The 20,114-nt window shown below is 40.4% G+C and overlaps 1 long non-coding RNA gene across 8 annotated transcripts in view; it reads right to left on the bottom strand.

Annotated features, from left to right (window-relative positions):
• Nucleotides 1-2,648: 2,648 nt before the first annotated feature.
• The window catches only part of LOC119567263, a 46,380-nt gene continuing 28,914 nt past the window's right edge, over nucleotides 2,649-20,114 (bottom strand). The window contains exons 2-4 of one of the 8 annotated variants that reach the window (XR_005227205.2): nucleotides 13,928-15,145; nucleotides 4,964-5,003; nucleotides 2,900-2,957 (exon numbers count right to left, since the gene is read on the bottom strand). This is a non-coding gene — a long non-coding RNA (uncharacterized LOC119567263). Of the gene's footprint in view, nucleotides 2,958-4,022; nucleotides 5,004-8,267; nucleotides 9,373-11,210; nucleotides 11,959-13,927; nucleotides 15,146-20,114 lie in introns of those variants that run through there. The other 7 variants (XR_005227208.2, XR_006284268.1, XR_006284267.1 and 4 more) reach the window with 7 other exon arrangements.

Here is a 20,114-nt window from a genome sequence, read left to right as displayed (position 1 = left end):
CTGAAAGTAGGCTCTCAGATTCTGGCCTCTGGTTCTGTCCACCTTGGTGTAAAGAGGACAGAGAGCTGACTTAGGGCTCCCAAAATAAATCCTGCTGCGCTTGGACTGTGGCTGGGAGTGGAGCCAGAGCACACGGCAGCCCCTAAGGGAGTGGTCCCTTAGTTATCTTTAGGGATTCTTCTGTCTGTAATGAGTAGTTCAGGAATTTCCATTTCTTAGGATCACAAACTATAAAAGCTGGAAAGTAACACAGATCTCTAAGAGACTGTAGAAATTTTCTTGGTTTGCTTATTCTTTTATGTTTTAACTAGTAGTCCTTTAAGGTACAGTACAATGTGACAATATTCCTCATGGGTGAGATTTTAAAAGGCAAAAATGACAGGTGCCAAACTACCACTGAAAGTCAACATAACTTAGGTGTCTAACTCCCATTTGTGCCTTTGAAAATCTCCTCCACACATCCAAATCTTGGTTAACAGGTTTGTTAAATGGTTTGTGACTATCAAATAAATAACAAAAGAATCATAAACATTAATAAACAGAAAAGACCTATTAATTGTTACAGGCCCATCCCCATGCCAGTGCAAGATTGTTTCCTATAGCATATTAGGGAAATACTGTGATAAAAAGATGAAGAAACAAAAACCATATAATTTCTTAAGATGAGAATTATTAGGAAACGCTGTTAAAAATTAAATTATAATTTGAAGCAGTATGTTTCTGGCTTGAACCTGTCCTATTTTCTGTCAAAAAATGTCAATGTATGTTTCATGTATAAATTGAAAGTTGAGGAGGGGAGAGTTGTTTTTCTTGTTTTGTTTTCTTTTTTAAATGTAGACATTTCACAAACATATGCCAACTGAACTTCATGCTAATGACTACCCCAATTCTTATTCCAAATCACCCTTTAACATTGGCACTTCCAGTCCATATTCTGTTGTTCATTAATAATGTTATAAAACAGGTCTCAGCTTTTTAAAAGCATATTATTAAAAAGAATTCTAGAAGTGAAGCTTCCATTTTGATTACTAATGTCCTATTCCTCTGGAGATCGTTGTGAATTTAGAGATATGTGTGGAATAGACCCATCTTTCTCATGTATTCCTAGCATTAACGTGCAGCTCCTATTATCCCACAATGGAACAAATTGAATATTTTTGTCCCTGAGTAATTGACCTAATATTCCAGTTTTTATGCAAACTAGTGCTACATCATACTAATGAAAAATCATGTATAACATGGCCACAGCTAGTTTGCAACTTCCTAACCACAGCTAATAAAATATTTGTTGCAATAACAGAATCTTGAAATGGAAAAAGAATTTTCAAATGTTAATGGAAAGTGAAATAGGACATGACCCATCTCTCACTAACATCAAAGAGTCCCATTGACTTCAATGAGCTTGGGTCAAACCCATTGGTTACTGATTCAAATCCAGCATAATAAATTATATTCATCTGATAACTATTTGATAGTCTATGCAAATTTAGTTTGGTGATCTCAGTCCAGTATATAGGTCAGGGGTAGGCAACCTATGGCATGGGTGCCAAAGGCGGTACGTGAACTGATTTTCAGTGGCACTCACACTGCCCGGGTCCTGGCCACCGGTCTGGGGGGCTCTGCATTTTAATTTAATTTTAAATGAAGTTTCTTAAACATTTTAAAAACCTTTTGTACTTTACATACAACAATAGTTTAGTTATACATTATAGACTTATAGAAAGAGCCCTTCTAAAAATGTTAAAATGTATTACTGGCATGCTAAACCTTAAATTAGAGTGAATAAATGAAGACTCGGCACACCACTTCTGAAAGGTTGCCGAACCCTGATATAGGTGATAGGTATCTACATCACAAAAACTACAACTACCCTTCCCTGGCCTCTGTGTTGGCAGTCCCAGCCAAAACATGGGGGTCATAGTAGATAAGCAATTGAACATGAACTCCTAGTGTGTTGGTGTGGTCAAAAGAGTTAATGCAACACTGGGAGTAATGAGGTTATTCTTTTTGGCACTGGAGCAACCACTGCAGGAATGTCCAGTTCTGATGCCCAGAATTCAAGAAGGATTTTGATAAATTGGAGAGGGTTCAGAGAAGAGCCACAAGAATGATAAAAGGATTAGAAAACTTGCTTTACAGTGATAGATTCAAAGAGCTCAATTTATTTAGCTTAACAGAAAAGCTTAAGGGATGACTTGATTACAGTTTATAAGTGTCTATGTGGGGAACAAATATTTAATAATTGGCTCTTAAACAGGGTGGATTTGATTTAAATCAAATTGATTTAATCATGATTTAAATCACTAGTCAGGAAGACTTGATTTAATCATGGATTTCTACATAAAAATGCATTCTTGATGGTTGTTATAAACTTAATATATATTCTTCACAACTCAGAGATATAGGTAGGTTTCATTTTTAGAAGGTACACACTATATATTTTTAAGTGATTTATTTTGAAAACTTTTCAGATTAGTTTTACAGCTATATCAGAAAATTAATGATTGTTTGGTTATTTCATTTACCAAAGGTAATTGAAGGATGACTTCATAAATGACTTCATAAATATCTCCAATTCAACAGGTTAATCATTAATATTTGCAGGATTTTCTTGCCATGTTGTATTAGGAGGAGAACATCACCAGACAGACATTTAAATTGTTTTATTTAACTAAAACAACAACATTATGTATTCTGCATTTTTTTCTTCAACAGCAAACATATAATATTTTAACAAAACCAGCATATGTATTTTTGAATTTAGTTAAACATTCAAGTTTTTTAAAATCAAGTTTGTTTTTGTTAAAATTGTTTTTAACTAAAACAGTTAAATGAAATATTTTTAAAAAAATAAATTAAATTGACTATGCGAGCCAGGTCAACATGAGAAACTTAAAATATTGGCTTCTGCAGCTAACTCAGTCATCTTCACCTTCGTTTTCCTGTTTGTTCATAATCTGGAAAAGAAAAACAAGCTTTCCTGCTTTTTCAGGTCCCAAACAATTTCTCAATTTGGAATGAATTACTCCAAAGGAAGAAAATATTCTTTCTACACTGGCAGAAGAAGCTACTGCTGTTAAAAGTGAGATTACACTTCAACAGTCTCTGAATCCAAGTGCTTAAGTGACTTCCACCAGTTCACTGGTGTGACTTACTTTAAAACATCATCAGCAAACATATATCTCTTGAATGGTTCTTATTCCCAAACTGGGTCTCTTTTATGGCCTGCTGCCATTATAGGTGTTCCCTTCTAGTGAGAGAATGGTATGGTAGATCTCAAATCAATGAAGGCTACACTCAGAAAGACCTCAAGACTTCTGGAATATGCTGCCAAACAATTTCACTTTTGTTTCTACTGCCTGTCCCTCCCTTCTCACATTTATCTCTAGACTTCTTCTTCTTGTCCAGATCTATTCCGCCCCAAACAATGTTCTATTCATTGAACTTTTTGAAACTTTGCACTTTTAGAGAGAGGTAAGGGATGGACTCTGTGTACACAAATTTGCAGAGGGAGAATAGGGTTCCGGTCTGTTATTTCTCACCTCTATATATTATTTATTTATTTAAAAACATTTTTGCAGTTAACAAGCATGTTATCTCTGGAGACACAAATCCACAGTTTGAGAACTGCAAAACTAAGCATCTCTAATGGTATCTTCTAGACTGAGCACTGAGTCCCATTGAGTAGACAGAAATATTAACCTAAATAATCTATACAGAATCCCCTGGAACCCCATAAGATTGGGTCCCTAATCCATGAACTATTGGAACTCATTTACAAAACTTTTTTTAAACATTACATGAATATATTGTCTCATACTATAGAATTAGAATTTATAATCCCTATTCCATGATGAGATATCTTTGAGCTATAATGTATCTTAATTAAAACTATCTTTAGATAGGTATTTTCCTCAAAAAGCATTTTATCAAAAAATCTGATTTAAATTAAAAAATTCTCATTTAAATTTTAAAAAATCTGATTTTTTTTAAAAAAATCATTGATTTTTATCCACCCTGCTCTTAAATCTAGCAGACAAAGGTATAACATGATCCAATCACTGGAAGTTAAAGCTAGACAAATTCAGATTGGAAATATACTGTAAATTTTTAAGTGAGGATAATTCAACATTAGAACAATTTACCACAGCTCATGGTATGGATCCTCCATCTCTAACAATTTTTAAATAAAGATTGGATGTTTTGCTATAAATATGCTCTATGAATTATTTTGGGGAAGTTCTATGGCCTGCATTATACAGGTCAGACTAGATGATCACAATGGTCCCTTCTGGCCTTGGAATCTATGAATCTATAACTGAATGGGGTGTAGAGAATGAACTATTAATTTGCTGGTAGAAAGGGCTCCTACATGCCAGGATTGGGGCAGTGTACTGTGAGGAAGTCTGCACTGTTGTTGCCAGCACTCTTATCTATTCCATGGACAAACAAAGAGCTGCCCAACTGGGCACCTTTTACTAGCATAACCTTTCCACCAATTTGTTTTAAAACTACTGAATTTTGCCATATGGAATAAGAACTCAAGGACCTTATAATCTGAATATTTAAATTGTTCAAAAATAACATGGAAGAGCACTGTATAAATGCATAGCTAGCCAGATCCATAGTGGTTTCTGGTACTTCTCGTTTGGTGTGATAGTTAATATTCAAGCAAGTACTAGTCTGATATCACTATAAAAAGCAAACCCCAGTTGAAGCAGGCACTGTGCAACCCCCTACGCAACTTTGCCAATGCATATGAGTACTGACTTACAAATTTTCAAACTCTTCCAATCATGGGACTCATTTAAAAGAGAAAGAAAACTCTGCTGAAATGGTCTAAACCACAGAGTGTTTTCCTGGTGGGGCTACTGTATGTTGTGACTACCAAATGTTATTTTCCCTCAGGTCTGTGTTCTGGAAAAGGTTAAATCCATTAGCTAACCTGTGTTCAATCACTTACCCTTTGGGAGAGGCTATTCTTTCCATTCCTTTAGAAGAGCCTATCACAGTGGGTAAGATGTTAGAGAAATTAAAGTGAGGAAATGAGGAAACACAGACGCAGAGAACATGCCTCTGCTTATTCTGAATTCTCTCCTACTTATCTTTTTTTAAAACACACCATGCACACCAGTATTCTAGATAGCTGTGCTATAAAACATAAAAAGACATGAAGACAGCAAGCCATGTACTTTCAAACTGCATTTTTTGTTCCTCGATGAAGATAGATCAAACAGTGCCATATCAGCTGAAGCAACAAGCAAGCAAAGCTATTTCCCCTCCCCAAGATGTATACACAGAAGAAACAAATGTACAATATGGTAGTGATCTGGTTTGTAAGCAAAGAAAAAAAATATTTCCAGTGTTAATTTTAAATTAATATTTTTACATTTCTAAAACCACATAAGCAACGTATAAATGTATAAAGCTACTGAAAATGTGGCTACAAAAAGGCTCTTTTCCCAATGTTTGTCAGGGGAAGATTAATGGGATAGTCAGTACATGTTAACAAGCTCATTTAGCACTTTTCAGCTAATTTGGTCCATCTCTGATTTCTTCATGCTAGAAATAACACCACAGTTCTAAACATCAGCAAATTATAGCAACAGCTTTTTTAGTACAGTAAATTATTTCTTTGCTTTATCACTTATGACATTATGCATGTATTTGCTATTAGATTTTACCTCTCATGCTTTCAACTCCTTATTATTAACTCATAGACTCTTGCTTATTAACTGAGCACCCTCAACTCCCCTTTAAATCAAAGGAAATTGAGGGCTCTCTGCACCAGACAGATTGGGTCTTATAACATTTGATAGGATTACGTAACCTTTCTTAAATTCATGTATGAAAACCAGTCTGTGCTGGCGAAATGCCTCACAAATGTTTGTCTCTGGTGGATATTTTACCCCTCTTGTACTTCTAAACTCACACATGTGACACAGACACTTGTAGGAATATAAATTACCTCAATTTTCTACATAATTTTCAAATAATGTATATTATTCTATAATATTTTTATTTTCAAGAAACTGTTAAGCAAAACAGAGATGACAACATTCTGAATTTTACCATCTAACATAGATTTTAAAATGTCAGATATAACATATGTCTACTTCTGGTTTTACTCAGCAGAAAAGAAATATAAAGCCCCAATCACTCCTGTAGACGTTGCATGCATGCAGATTCCTGCATCCACATACAGCCCCATAGACTTCATTGGGGTTCCGTGTGAGTGTAGGAGTCTGTCCTTTCAGATTCAGTGACAAAATCAAGGGCATAATTTGCAGAAGAAAGAGAAATTTGTTTATCTACTATAAGTTAAAATATTCAGAATCCTGCTTCTGAAGCTTGCTACTCAAATCCAAGTTTTAGATTCCGGAGAGTAAACAGAACAAGAACACTTCTGTAATTATAGGTTTCAGAGTAGCAGCCATGTTAGTCTGTATTCGTAAAAAGAAAAGGAGTACTTGTGGCACCTTAGAGACTAACAAATTTATTTGAGCATAAGCTTTCGTGAGCTACAGCTCACTTCATCGGATGCATTCAGTGGAAAATACAGTGGGGAGATTTATATACATACAGAACATGAAACAATGGGTGTTACCATACACACTGTAACCAGAGTGATCACTTAAGGTGAGCTATTACCAGCAGGAGAGCGGAGGGGGAGGGAACCTTTTGTAGTGATAATCAAGGTGGGCCATTTCCAGGAGTTGACAAGAACGTCTGAGGAACAGTGTGTGGGGGGGGAGGGGAATAAACATGGGGAAATAGTTTTACTTTGTGTAATGACCCATCCACTCCCAGTCTCTATTCAAGCCTAAGTTAATTGTATCCAGTTTGCAAATTAATTCCAATTCAGCAGTCTCTCGTTGGAGTCTGTTTTTGAAGTTTTTTTGTTGAAGTATTGCCACTTTTAGGTCTGTAATCGAGTGACCAGAGAGATTGAAGTGTTCTCCAACTGGTTTTTAATGTTATAATTCTTGACGTCTGATTTGTGTCCATTTATTCTTTTACGCAGAGACTGTCCAGTTTGACCAATGTACATGGCAGAAGGGCATTGCTGGCACATGATGGCATATATCACATTGGTAGATGTGCAGGTGAACGAGCCTCTGATATTGTGGCTGATGTGATTAGGCCCTATGATGGTGTCTCCTGAATAGATATGTGGACACAGTTAGCAACGGGCTTTGTTGCAAGGATAGGTTCCTGGGTTAGTGGTTCTGTTATGTGGTGTGTGGTTGCTGGTGAGTATTTGCTTCAGGTTGGGGGGCTGTCTGTAAGCAAGGACTGTCCTGTCTCCCAAGATCTGTGAGAGTGATGGGTCGTCCTTCAAGATAGGTTGTAAATCCTTGATGATGCGTTGGAGAGGTTTTAGTTGGGGGCTGAAGGTGATGGCTAGTGGCCTTCTGTTATTTCCTTTGTTGGGCCTGTCCTGTAGCAGGTGACTTCTGGGTACTCTTCTGGCTCTGTCAATCTGTTTCTTCGCTTCAACAGGTGGGTATTGTAGTTGTAAGAATGCTTGATAGAGATCTTGTAGGTGTCTGTCTCTGTCTGAGGGGATTGGAGCAAATGTGGTTGTATCATAGAGCTTGGCTGTAGACAATGGATCGTGTGGTGTGGTCTGGATGAAAGCTGGAGGCATGTAGGTAGGAATAGCAGTCAGTAGGTTTCCGGTATAGGGTGGTGTTTATGTGACCATCGCTTATTAGCACCATAGTGTCCGGGAAATGGATCTCTTGTGTGGACTGGTCCAGGCTGAGGTTGATGGTGGGATGGAAATTGTTGAAATCATCGTGGAATTCCTCAAGGGCTTCTTTTCCATGGGTCCAGATGATGAAGATGTCATCAATGTAGCGCAAGTAGAGTAGGGGCATTAGGGGACGAGAGCTGAGGAAGCGCTGTTCGAAGTCAGCCATAAAAATGTTGGCATACTGTGGGGCCATGTGGGTACCCATAGCAGTGCCGCTGATTTTAAGGTATACATTGTCCCCAAATGTGAAATAGTTATGAGTGAGGACAAAGTCACAAAGTTCAGCTACCAGGTTTGCTGTGACATTATCGGGGATTCTGTTCCTGACAGCTTGTAGTCCATCTTTGTGTGGAATGTTGGTGTAGAGGCCTTCTACATCCATAGTGGCCAGGATGGTGTTTTCAGGAAGATCATTGATGGATTGTATTTCCTCAGGAAGTCAGTGGTGTCTCGAAGATAGCTGGGAGTGCTGGTAGCGTAGGGCCTGAGGAGGGAGTCTACATAGCCAGACAGTCCTGCTGTCAGGGTGCCAATGAATGCATCCGATGAAGTGAGCTGTAGCTCACAAAAGCTTATGCTCAAATAAATTTGTTAGTCTCTAAGGTGCCACAAGTACTCCTTTTCTTTCTGTAATTATACAAAAAGTTGACTCTGTGGCAAAGTGCCCGGTGGGTATGGCAATTATGAGTACAAGTTCACAAATTTAAAATACATAGCGAAAAGCGCAAGATGTGACCAAAGTGTCTGAAATATCAGATATAAAGAACAGAGTGATAAAAGAATTCATTGGATTCTACCACAAAAACACAGGTAGCTGGAAAACTCTTTGCTTGGCTCTCCTTCAGAACCAATATAATTTTAACTCTTGCTGTGATCTGGATACCCTGCATGCAAGAAGCTATATATTTTGTTAGGACTAAGTGCCATTTAAAAAAAAAAAATCAGGTCTGGAAGGATTGATAAGAGAGAACTCACTTCCATAAAGCTGCAATAAGAAGCAAGTTTACAACTGTCATATAACTTTAAAGGGAGGCTACGTTTGGGGTGAAATGTATTAACCGTGTCATTAAGGATGATTGGTTTACTTTGGAAAATCAAGGTAAATTTAACACATAATTTAATATTAATGAACATCTGCATACCACAGCCCAGCAGATGCAATGAGTATTTCATTAGTTTTCCCAACATACAAACAAATTATATTCAGTATATAACTAATGTTAAATTTGTAATACAAATAAAAAAAAGTTAAGGGGTGACTTCTTAAACTAAATTCACCCATTTGAGTCAGTGGAGAGGCACTATGGATAAATTTGGCCCCTTGTCAACTTCCTTTATAAATTCCCTAAGTGTATAAGAGTTGTGATGTTATACAAACGTGTTTGCGGTTTGGAGGTTTATTCTTCTTCTTTCATGTGCTCCCCAATTCAGTAGCTAGATTGTTCAGCCATCGAACTGCTGCATCATTGAGGTGGCAAGGTGTTGCAGTCCACCCTCCAGTCTTCTAATTGTGACTCCTCCACCACGTTTGACCATCTGCATTGCTGCTCCGCAGTCACAGTGTGAAGACTAGGCTAACCCAAATTTTTGCATTGTGCAGTTTTGTCCAGGATCTGTTTCACAGGTTGAAAACAGGTGCATATAAATTAGGCTTCTGAAATTCATCAGCATGTCTATTCTTCTATCCTAGAATTTCTGCCACTCTGGTAGGACACAGCTATTGTTTCTGATATGCCATTCTTCATCTGAGATTGGCCTGGGACAGCAGCACTGGACATGAGTGTATGAACAGCTGCTGCAAAAGGATGTTGTGAAGTCAGTCTAGCAAGTTAGCAGAAACTGCAGGTGTCAACGTTTCCTTCTGGAGGCAGGCAGATCTTCTTCTAGGAAATGTGCGTTGCTTATTTGCACCTATTGAAACCATTGTCAGCCTTGTGTGCTGCACATAAGACCTTTCTGAGATAATGTCAGTGTACTTACATTGATCCATATCAACAGATAATCACTTGATAAATCTTTTTTTAAATTTACACCATTTAATCAATGACGTCAGCAAATACATCCGAATCTGGAATTCCCACTCACGGTGTACCTTAAATAGTAGAACCTTTTTTTGGTTTAAATGTGTCGCTTCCATATACATGGATATAAACAGTGTTCACATTTGCATGGATATAAGAGGGTAAAATTCGCAAAAAGAAAAGGAGTACTTGTGGCACCTTAGAGACTAACCAACTTGTTTGAGCATAAGCTTTTGTAGCTCACGAAAACTTATGCTCAAATAAATTGGTTAGTCTCTAAGGTACCACAAGTACTCCTTTTCTTTTTGCGAATACAGACCAACACGGCTGTTACTCTGAGGGTAGAATTGGGTCCTTTAGTGCTCTGTTTCAGCCTACAACAAACTTAATTTTTAGTTAAATCAAACACACCTGAAAACAGGATTAATTGCGGAAACATTAACAAATCCTTAACTATGTCACTATTAGTTGGTACAGCTGTAACATGCTACTTAAAATCAGATATGTAATTAAAAGATAATGCCATTGTCACAGGATAGAGGTTTCCTGCTGCTAAATTAATACAGAAGGATGTATTTAAAATAAACATCAAGATGCTGATTTTGTTTGTAAAGTGGGAGACACTTATCCCATGGCATATTTAAATCCCTCAGGCTTAATTCAGTTATGCGAAGTGACTGATGGTGCCAATGTTGTCTTTTTAAAAGTATTATTCTTTCTTTTATGTGATAATGAAATTGAGGGCTTAAAATATTGACTGTAGTCAAATATAGCATAGGTGGGTGCTATGCAGTCTTTTGCATATACCTTAGCCAGATGATCTCAAATCCTAACATCCTGTAGATTCTGCTTGTCTAGCCCTGGTCCTCACTAAAGACACAGTCTCAACTGAAATCAGTTTCAGGAACAAATCCTAGAGTAAAACCACTAAAGACTTGTTTTTATTTATGATCTTAGGTTTTAATACTCAGCAACATTTCAGGGTATTTAGGGGCAGATTTACAAAACATTTAGAAACCTAAAATGCAGACGAGGCCAAGTGGGATTTAGGAGCCTAACTCCTAGTGGAGTGTAATTCGCATTCACCACCTATCTGCCTCTTTGGGTATGTCTACACTATGAAATTAGGGTGATTTTATAGAAGTCGATTTTTAGAATTCGGTTTTATACAGTCGATTGCGTATGTCCACACTAAGCGCATTAAGTCAGCATAGTGTGTCCTCATTACCATGGCTAGCATCAACTTACAGAACGGTGCACTGTGAGTAGCTATCCCACAGTTCCCACAGTCTCTGCCGCCCACTGGAAATCTGGGTTAAGCTCCCAATGCCTGATGGGGCAAAAACATTGTCGTGGGTGGTTTGGGATACATGTTGTCAGTCGACCCTCCCTCTGTGAAAGCAACAGCAGACAATCGTTTTGCGCCTTTCTTCCTGGGTTACTCGTGCAGATGCCATACCACGGCAAGCATGGACCCCACTTAGCTCACCGTCACCGCTACTATTGTGGGCAAGTCTACTGTGGGGGCTGCTGTGATCCAGTAGCCAATGCAATCATTGATGTTCTGTTATCAAGGGTAGTGACTCTGGGAAATGTGCGGGCCTTTTTAGAGTTTAGGTGCATCATATTCCAGTCCTTGGTCACTGGTGACGAAGCCTTGCATATTCCAGTCCGGTCGGCGCTGTAACACCCCATAGCACTTCTGTGGTTGACACATGTAACAGCTCCAGAGCTCTTGCTCTTTTGCCTTGGCCAAGGTACCTTGCCCTACCAGGACCTCCAAGCATTCGACACAGAAGCACCTGCAGCAGCTGGCATTGCTACACAGCAGCAGCTCCTGGGTGCCTTCGCAGCAGATGGTGCAGTAGGACTGCTAGCCGTCCTCGTCCATGGTGTACGGCCCCACCGCTTCCGCTGCAAGTCTGCTCTCCTTCTGCCTCAGGCTGCTCTCCCAGCCAGCAGCACCGCGTGGTCACACCTACCCCAGCCTACCCCTTACTCCCATGGCTCATAAAGCCTGGACAGTAGTAAGGAGCAGTTCAACTATAGGCTGAGCTAGTGCAGAATGGTGGTAGAATGTGCCTTTGGACGTGTAAAAGCTCGCTGGCGCTGTTGGCCAGACCTCAGTACAGCCAACATTACCATTGTTATTGCTGCTTGCTGTGTGCTCCATAATATCTGTGAGAATAAGGGGGAGATGTTTATGGCAGGGTAGGAGGTTGAGGCAAATTGCCTGGCGTCCAATTTTGAGTAGCCAGACACCAGGGCAATTAGAAGAGCACAGCAAGGCGTGCTGCGCATCAGAGAAGCTTTGAAAACCAGTTTCATGACTGGCCAGGCTTTGGTGTGACAATTGTGTGTGTTTCTCCTTGATGCAAACCAGCCCTTTTGTTGATTTTAATTCCCTGTAAGCCAACCACCCTCCCCCCTTCGAAATAAAGTAACTATTGTTTTGAACCCATGCATTCTTTCTTTATTAATTTTTAAAAAATGAGATAACAGACAAGGTAGCCTGGGTGGGGTGGGGGAGGAGGGAAGGACAAGGCCACATTGCTTATTGTAGCCACACTAAAAATCAAACTGTTTGAATGACAGCCTTCTGTTGCGTAGGCCATACTCTGGAGTGGAGTGGCTGTGTGCCTGGAGCCTCCTCTCCTCCCCCCCACGCGTTCTTGGGCATCTGGGTGAGGAGGCTATGGAACATGGGGAGGAGGGTAGGCAGTTATACAGTGAATGCAGCGGGGCTCTGTGCTCTTGTTGGCTTTCCTGCAGCTCCAACAGATGCTTCATCATGTCCTTTTGCTCCCCCATTAGGCTCAGCATCGCATCCTGCCTCCGCTCTTCGCACTCACTTAATTCTTTCCTGGCCTATGCCACTGAATGCCTCCATGCATTAAGCTGTGACCTATCAGTGCGGGAGGACTGCATGAGCTCGGAAAACATGTAATCGCGAGTGTGTTTTTTTTCACCATCTGCAATAACCTCAGAGACGGAGATGATAGGGGGAGCGTAGAAACATTCAATGCTCTACGATTCTGGGGGGACTGCATGGTCACTTGTGCGGCTGAGTTTGCCATCTGACCAAACAGGAAATGAAATTCAAAAGTTCCCGGGGCTTTTCCTGTGTACCTGGCTACTGCGTCGGAGTTCAAAGTGCTGTCCAGAGCGGTCACAATGGAGCACTCTGGGATAGTTCCCGGAGGCCAATACCATCGATTTGTGTCCACACTACCCCAAATTCAACCCAGCAAGGTCATTTTTAGCGCTACTCCCCTCATCGGGGAGGAGTACGGAAGTCGATTTTAAGAACCCTTTAGCTCGACGGAATGGGGTTGGTTCTGTGGATGCAGTCATTTTAAAATCGACTTAATGCGGCTAAATTTGACCTAACCCTGTAGTGTAGACCAGGCCTTTAGGTTCCTAAATAACTCTGTAAATCTGGCCCTTAACTCCATGTTCCTATTGGTACATCTTTTTTGGTGGTCGTGGAGGCAATACTCTGATTATGTCAATTCTAAATTCCTGACCAGGACTTTGGCATAACCAAAGAAAACCTGCCTGAGGAAATCTATCAAAGATTTTACACTGAGCTGAGTGTATGCTGCAAAAGGAGTTAGGGAGTTTAGTCAGGGCAGTATGCTTGTAAGTATTTGTTCTGAAGTGTGTGCATATGTAAGTGTTTATTGTTTGAAGCAAGCTGGCAAAGGTTTTGCTGGAGAGCCTTAATCTACGGACTGAATTCCCCTCTGAGCTTTCTTTTTTTGCTGACCAGTAACAAACAGTAACTAAGTATTTTTCTATTGTTAACTGACAGTGATTCACTTAGGTTAATGTTTAAAATCGTTTACTAAAAATGTCCTTTTTCCAAAATACACTGTCGTCAAGCAGATCCTTTAATCTGGTCAGCATTACAGCAGCGATATCAAACATCCTGTGAAAAATTTAACCTCAACAACATAGCTCTATAGAGAAATCCCTATGTTGAGGGAAGAGTGTTAGGGCTGTATTTTAATGGGGATCTATAGAGTAAAATGTTTTCACAAGAGAGATTTTTATCATTAAAATATGTCGCGACTGTCTCTTGTGCATAGTGTGAAATAGTGCTTCAACATGTTACAAATAGATGCAAATTGCAAGGAGAACTTACTTTGCTACTGGATATTTTGTTGACTATTCTTGCCATTTCAAAATGTGCTGGAACTCAAACTACATACTGTACCTGAAATGTGTTTCTAGGACAGTATATCAGAGGCTCTCTAGATTCAGTGCACCTACAAGGGCTGGAATAATACAGAAATATCTCTGTAATGATCAGGAAATGCTCTTTATACAGCCAAGCATGCATTTCATAATGGACCAAGTACCTTTTTCTTGCTTGCACAAGGTTTTCTTACTAACCAGCATGCAATATAAATGGATATAAGGTCCTTTACAATTGTTCTTACAATACTCTGATACTCCTTGCATTCATGCAAGGCACATGCTCATTAGCAAGGCAACATTTAATGCAGCAAAGCATTTGTTAGAGTACATGAATTAAATACATGGCTGTAGATTTGTTCCACCCTCCCCCACAAAAAAAAGTGAAGCCTTCCAGTAAACATGAGCACAAAGAGCTTGCCTGTAGCAATATTCTGGAAGGTCATCAGTCTTGTTTACTCATTGTGTGGTTCAGCTATCAAAGTCTACCTCTGTTTTGTACAGATCCTCCTCCTGGACATGCACCTACCCCTTTTTATAAACACAACATTTACATAGTCTATGATGCTCAATCACTCGGCATTAATAAGAGGGGGATCTCCTGTGCTCCCTGCAGCAGAATGACTTCTAGCTTCTGGGACTTTTGCTTTATGGGCAGTGCAAAGACTTGGTGTGAACCTTAGTAATTTTGCCTCAAAAGGGTTAGTGCAGACATTTTCTTATTTTTCGACCACATAATTTCACATACCTTAGGTTCAGTGAAACCCCAAACTCCAAAAGCTCTGAGTTTCACCCAATTCCTGTCACCAATTTTAACTTACCATTCTACTGACATGAAACCATAAATAAGCCCAGGTTCACTGAAATGTCTGTGAATCTGGCCTGGATTTCCAGTTGACTTAAAAAAAAAAAATCTTGAAAGCAGGACTGTTTTTTTGTTGTTGTTGGTAGTATCAGAGTATCCGATTTCCTTCTGAGCATTTCACATAGTTCTGTGAGTCAGCAATTAGATAGATGATTTTAGGGTAAAATGCAGATTTCTTAAAGCCCATGAGGCAAATATTCCAAGGAGGGAAGATATCTTGAGGCACAGCATTACGGCAGAGATTAAAGTAGAAAGCCACACATTCAGAAACACTGAGAAAGGTACAGCCAGACAATCCTGCTAAAGAATAAGAAATTAGAATTTAAAAGAAGGGAGAAATTTCTTAAGTCATACAATTTGAATACCACATCATTCAGGAATGTTTAGATCCAGAATTTTGGTTTCTTCCATTATAAATACAGAGCTACTTACAAAGTTCAGATCCAGCCTCAAGTTTGTATTTGAAACCACAAAGATTGTACCTGGGTTTAGTAAAGATGCATCTCCAACAGATAGTTCAGATCACAGAGATATATATGCAGCAGGATTACTGCATAGTTTTTAGAGTAGCAGCCGTGTTAGTCTGTATCCGCAAAAAGAAAAGGAGTTCTTGTGGCATCTTAGAGACTAACCAATTTATTTGAGCATAAGCTTTCGTGAGCTACAGCTCACTTCAGTGGAGCCTCTGCTGAAGTGAGCTGTAGCTCACGAAAGCTTATACTCAAATAAATTTGTTAATCTCTAAGATGCCACAAGTACTCTTTTTCTTTTTGCATAGTTTTTGTGTAAGGGCTTCTCTACACAAGGAAGTTTACCAGCATAATTCTGCTGGTATAATTATACCTCTGTGGTTATACAGGTATTCCTGTGTGGACACTTTTTTGTTTTGGGGATAAGAGTGTCCACATAGAGAGTTATGCTGGGATGACTATAGCCGTATAATTATACCAGTCAAAGTTTGCTCATAAATTTTCCCATGTAGAGAAGCCCTAAGTATAGCTGTGCTTTCTCGTTTTTAGGGATGATTTGGGTTTTAACCTCTCATTAGTTTTCCATGTGTCATATGTTTATTTCTGTGATTTTTAATTTTTGTTCGTTTACTATTGCCTACTAAAATAATTGTACTTTGTAAATGCACACCATGTTCTCTTATACTTGTTTAGTATTAAATATTTATCATGCAAGGTATCTGTAAGTTGTATAAATGTATTTGGAGTGCTTATAGGGCAGTGTAGTAGCAAGGACAGACAGCTATTAATGAGTAAGGCTACGATTTACTCATGGAGGTCACGGCAGTCACAGATTCCATGACTTTACTGGACCTTCGTGACTTCTTCAGCTTCAGCTGTCAGCAGCTGAAGCCGTGGCTGGGGCCTGGCTGGGGCTGGAGCCAGGGTTATGTCCCCACGTAGCCCCACGGTGGGGGCTGCAGCTGGGTTGGTGCTCCCCTGCCCCATGGCTTGCTGCAGAAGCCGCTGTGCCCCACGGCTTGCGGTGGGGACCACCGCTGGGGCCATGCGCCCCTGCCCTGCAGCGGGGGCTACAGCTGGGGCTGCGCCCCTGCCTCGTGGCTTGCAGCAGGGTCCATGTGCCACTGCCCCACGGCTTGCGGTGGGGACCACCGCTGGGGCCATGCGCCCCTGCCCTGCAGTGGGGGCTACAGCTGGGGCTGTGCGCCTCTGCCACGGCTTGGACAGTTATTTTTAGTAAAACTCACAGGCTCTGTGAATTTTTGTTTGTTGCCCAGGTCCATGACCTGACTTTTACTAAAAATAATCATGACAAAATCTTATCCTTATTAATGAGGCAGTCCCTACTTTTCTCCTTTCTTCTTTCTTGTCTTTCAACTCAATAGTCAAAAAAGTTGTGTTGTGCATCAACTTAAGTAGTCACTTTACTCTTACTAATTTTTCTCAAACAAATCGTAGACTTCAATCCTGCAGTGTACAGTGTGAGAGCTGGTTGCTGGGCCCACACAGAGCCCCACTGAAGTCAGAGCTCTGTGCAAGTGCAGCATTCCCCCTGTAGACTGTTGACTGCAGAATGAGGTAGAAGTGTTTCTGCATAGCAGATTCCAGGATACTTAATGTGAAGGTTGGCAAGGCTTTTCCTTTATTTTCTCATATGGCACAAACTGTGCTTATACACAAACTTCAACTGACAGTACAGTTAACTTTTTATGTCTATGTCTAAACTCTCATTGATTGCAATGGGGCAGAATCAGGTTCAACCAGCTACATTTCCTGTGATTTGGAATATGTTCATCGTTTTAATTACTTTTTAAAAATGTAGACCCTGAACCAGAGATGAGCAAAAATAAAAAATTTGGACGTGGATCTGAAATTCCAGGAGGAAGTGGTGTTTCATATATGGAGAGTAAAGTTTTGACTACATCTTTCTACCTTGAACCAGTTGCTGTCAGCATACAAGATTAAGTGGAGATCCTTCCACTCGTCCCAATTGTCTTGCTTTTTATTTCTTTTTCCAGAACTTTTAATAGTAAGCACAACACATAGTCGTTTTCCTAGATGTCCACAATACTTTTAAACTGAACCTAGATCTCATAATCATATAATTTTGAATCTTGAGAAAGGGAGCCATTTACATCTTTTCATATACGGAAGCATTTGTTTAAAATGAACATTATGCTCCAACTATTATGGAAAGCTCCTATAAACTTTCATGGGGATTAAATAATAAGGGCCTATAGAAATTACCCTATACAGTTTATATAATCTCTATAAATTTATACAGAAAGCACATAATTTTCTATTAAATGCTGTAGTATTTTTCCATTGGAAGATAACTATTGCTTTCATTCTGTTCCTCTGTACATACCATTTGCTTCTTTAGTAGGATTAACAAAGCATTCAAAATATTTTTATGGGGAACTAATAAATATTACAAATAAATCTCATAAAAAATCTTTATCTTCAAGTTACAAAAGAGAACCTAAACTCCACCATGCACATTTTTTTATGATAAAGCTTGTTCACTGAGGCAGTCTATATTTTAGCGTGACAATGTTTCTGGTGCTGAACTTGGTTGCATGTGTTTAGAAAGAAGATCTCTCTCCTCACTACCACGTTCTTGTGTCTTGGGGTCTCATTACTACAATAATAAATATCCTATTCTAGTCACACTATCTAATGTGCGTCTATCAGCAGGTGAATTATTTAAGCAAATCCCATGTGTACCCATAACAGCGCCAATATGGAAATATCCATCTTTAAAAATTGATAACTAACTAATATTTGCACCTCCATAGAGTTAATAAAGCTGTAGACAATGTTGAGCAGCTCTTTTTAAACTAACTCTTTATTTCCTTCGAATGGTTAGGTCTGTTATCAACTTAGCAAAAATCAGTTTTGGAGAACTCTCAATTCTTAATACAATTTAATCAAAACACCTTTATGGTCTTCAAAAGGATACTGTCTGTATCTAAATAATTATCACTACTATTAGAATGTATGCATAATGGGCCAAATTAAACACCTATTTAAGCAGGGATGAGTACTACAGATCAATAGGATCAGACTTAGATGTGCAGCATTCTCAGCATGCAAAGGGATTTATCTGGAGTAATCTGCTCTGCATTCTGTACTGGCTTGCAAAAGTCCAAGTAAATAGACACTCCTTGCAATATGCCCTGAAGGTCAACAGACCCACTTAATTCAGACCATGTAGAGGGGTAGGTTCCAAAGATGGGGCCGCCTCTCAAAGAACCTCTGCCAGCCTCTTCTCTTTTAAATCCAGGGGCCTATAGCTCAAGCATTTTTGCAGGTCACAATTGCTGCAGTATGGCTGGAGGACAACGGTGGTCTATCAAGTATGACATCTCCACTGATAAGAAATGTCCAGTCAGATGTTCGTATTAGTCCTTGATTCTGTTCCCACTAAGTCAACAGCAAAACTCCCATTGAATTCAGTTGTGCAGGATCAGGCCTTGTGTGATCAAATTTACATTATAATACATTTTTAGTGTATTATTATCCTGGCAAATACAAACATGACTGCTTATATATGTAAATATATATAAACATTTCAGAAGAAATGACCTCCTAAGGGTAATCTTTATGGGTATTTTTTATACTCGGAGAACACTGGACTTAGACTCATAGACTTTAAGGCAGTGGTGGGCAACCTGCGGCCCACACGCAGCCCATCAGGGTAATCCGCTGGTGGCCCGTGAGACAGTTTGTTTATATCAACCAGCCAGAGGCACGGCCACCTGCAGCTCCCGTTCCAAGACAATAGGAGCTGCAGGAAGCGGTGCAGGCTGGCCACCATTTCCCGCAGCTCCGATTGGCCAGGAATGGCGAGCTGCGGACACTGGGAGCTGCAGGTGGCCATGCCTGCAGCTGGTCGATGTAAACAAACTGTCTCACAGCCTGCCAGCAGATTACCCTGACAGGCTGCAGGTTGCCCACCACTGCTTTAAGACCAGAAGGGACCATCATGATCCTCTAGTCTGACCTCTGCACATTGCAGGCCCAGAACCTCACGAATCGACTCCTGTAAGAGACTTTGGGGGGGAGGGGTTATGTCCAAGGCCGACAGGACTGCCTAGTGGCAATACTCTAGTCTATGTCTTCCCATGGTGAGAGTCAGTGGCTGCCTTGCCTAGTGGCTAGAATCAGTACCAATGTCACCGAATGGTGAGGGACCATGGCCACCTTGCCTAGTGGCTAGAGTCAGTAGCAATGTCACCCAACGGTGAGCATCCGGGAACGCCTTGCCTACCGGCTAGACCCAGTGGCAGTGTCATCCAGTGGAGAATCAGTGGCTGCCTGCCTAGCAGTTAGTCTGTAGTAATGTCACCCAACGGCAAGAGTCAGTGGTTGGGGGTAGAGGAACCTGGGCTCACCTTGCTCCACCAGGTTCCAACCCAGGGACCTTCAAATAATGGTCCAGATACGTGGCCTAGGGACAGGTGCCCTTATGGCTGTACCCTGGGTCAATTCCTACCCCTGCTGTTCCTCTATCTGTGCCATGGGTCTGTCTTGGGGTCACTTGGCATCATCTCAGGTCACTCTCTGGAGCATCTTCCCCTCTCTGCAGCGACTCATCATTCTCAGACCCTGCGGTTGTAAGGCCTGCAGCAGCTTGACTGTGAATCCAGGACCTGGCCGCTTGGAGCCCCAGCAGTTTCTCTGCAGGAGGCTGCAGCACCCAGCTGTTCTCCTGCTCAGTCAGCCTAGACTGAGCTGAGTTCCTCCTTTCTGACCTCTCCCTCCACTGGGAATGTGCCCAGCAGGAGCGATGGGGC

The sequence above is a fragment of the Chelonia mydas genome, chromosome 10 (genome assembly GCF_015237465.2).
Source record: "Chelonia mydas isolate rCheMyd1 chromosome 10, rCheMyd1.pri.v2, whole genome shotgun sequence".
Taxonomy (NCBI): domain Eukaryota; kingdom Metazoa; phylum Chordata; order Testudines; family Cheloniidae; genus Chelonia; species Chelonia mydas.
Note: the sequence above shows the minus strand (reverse complement) of the source record. Positions and strands in the feature narration are given on the sequence as shown.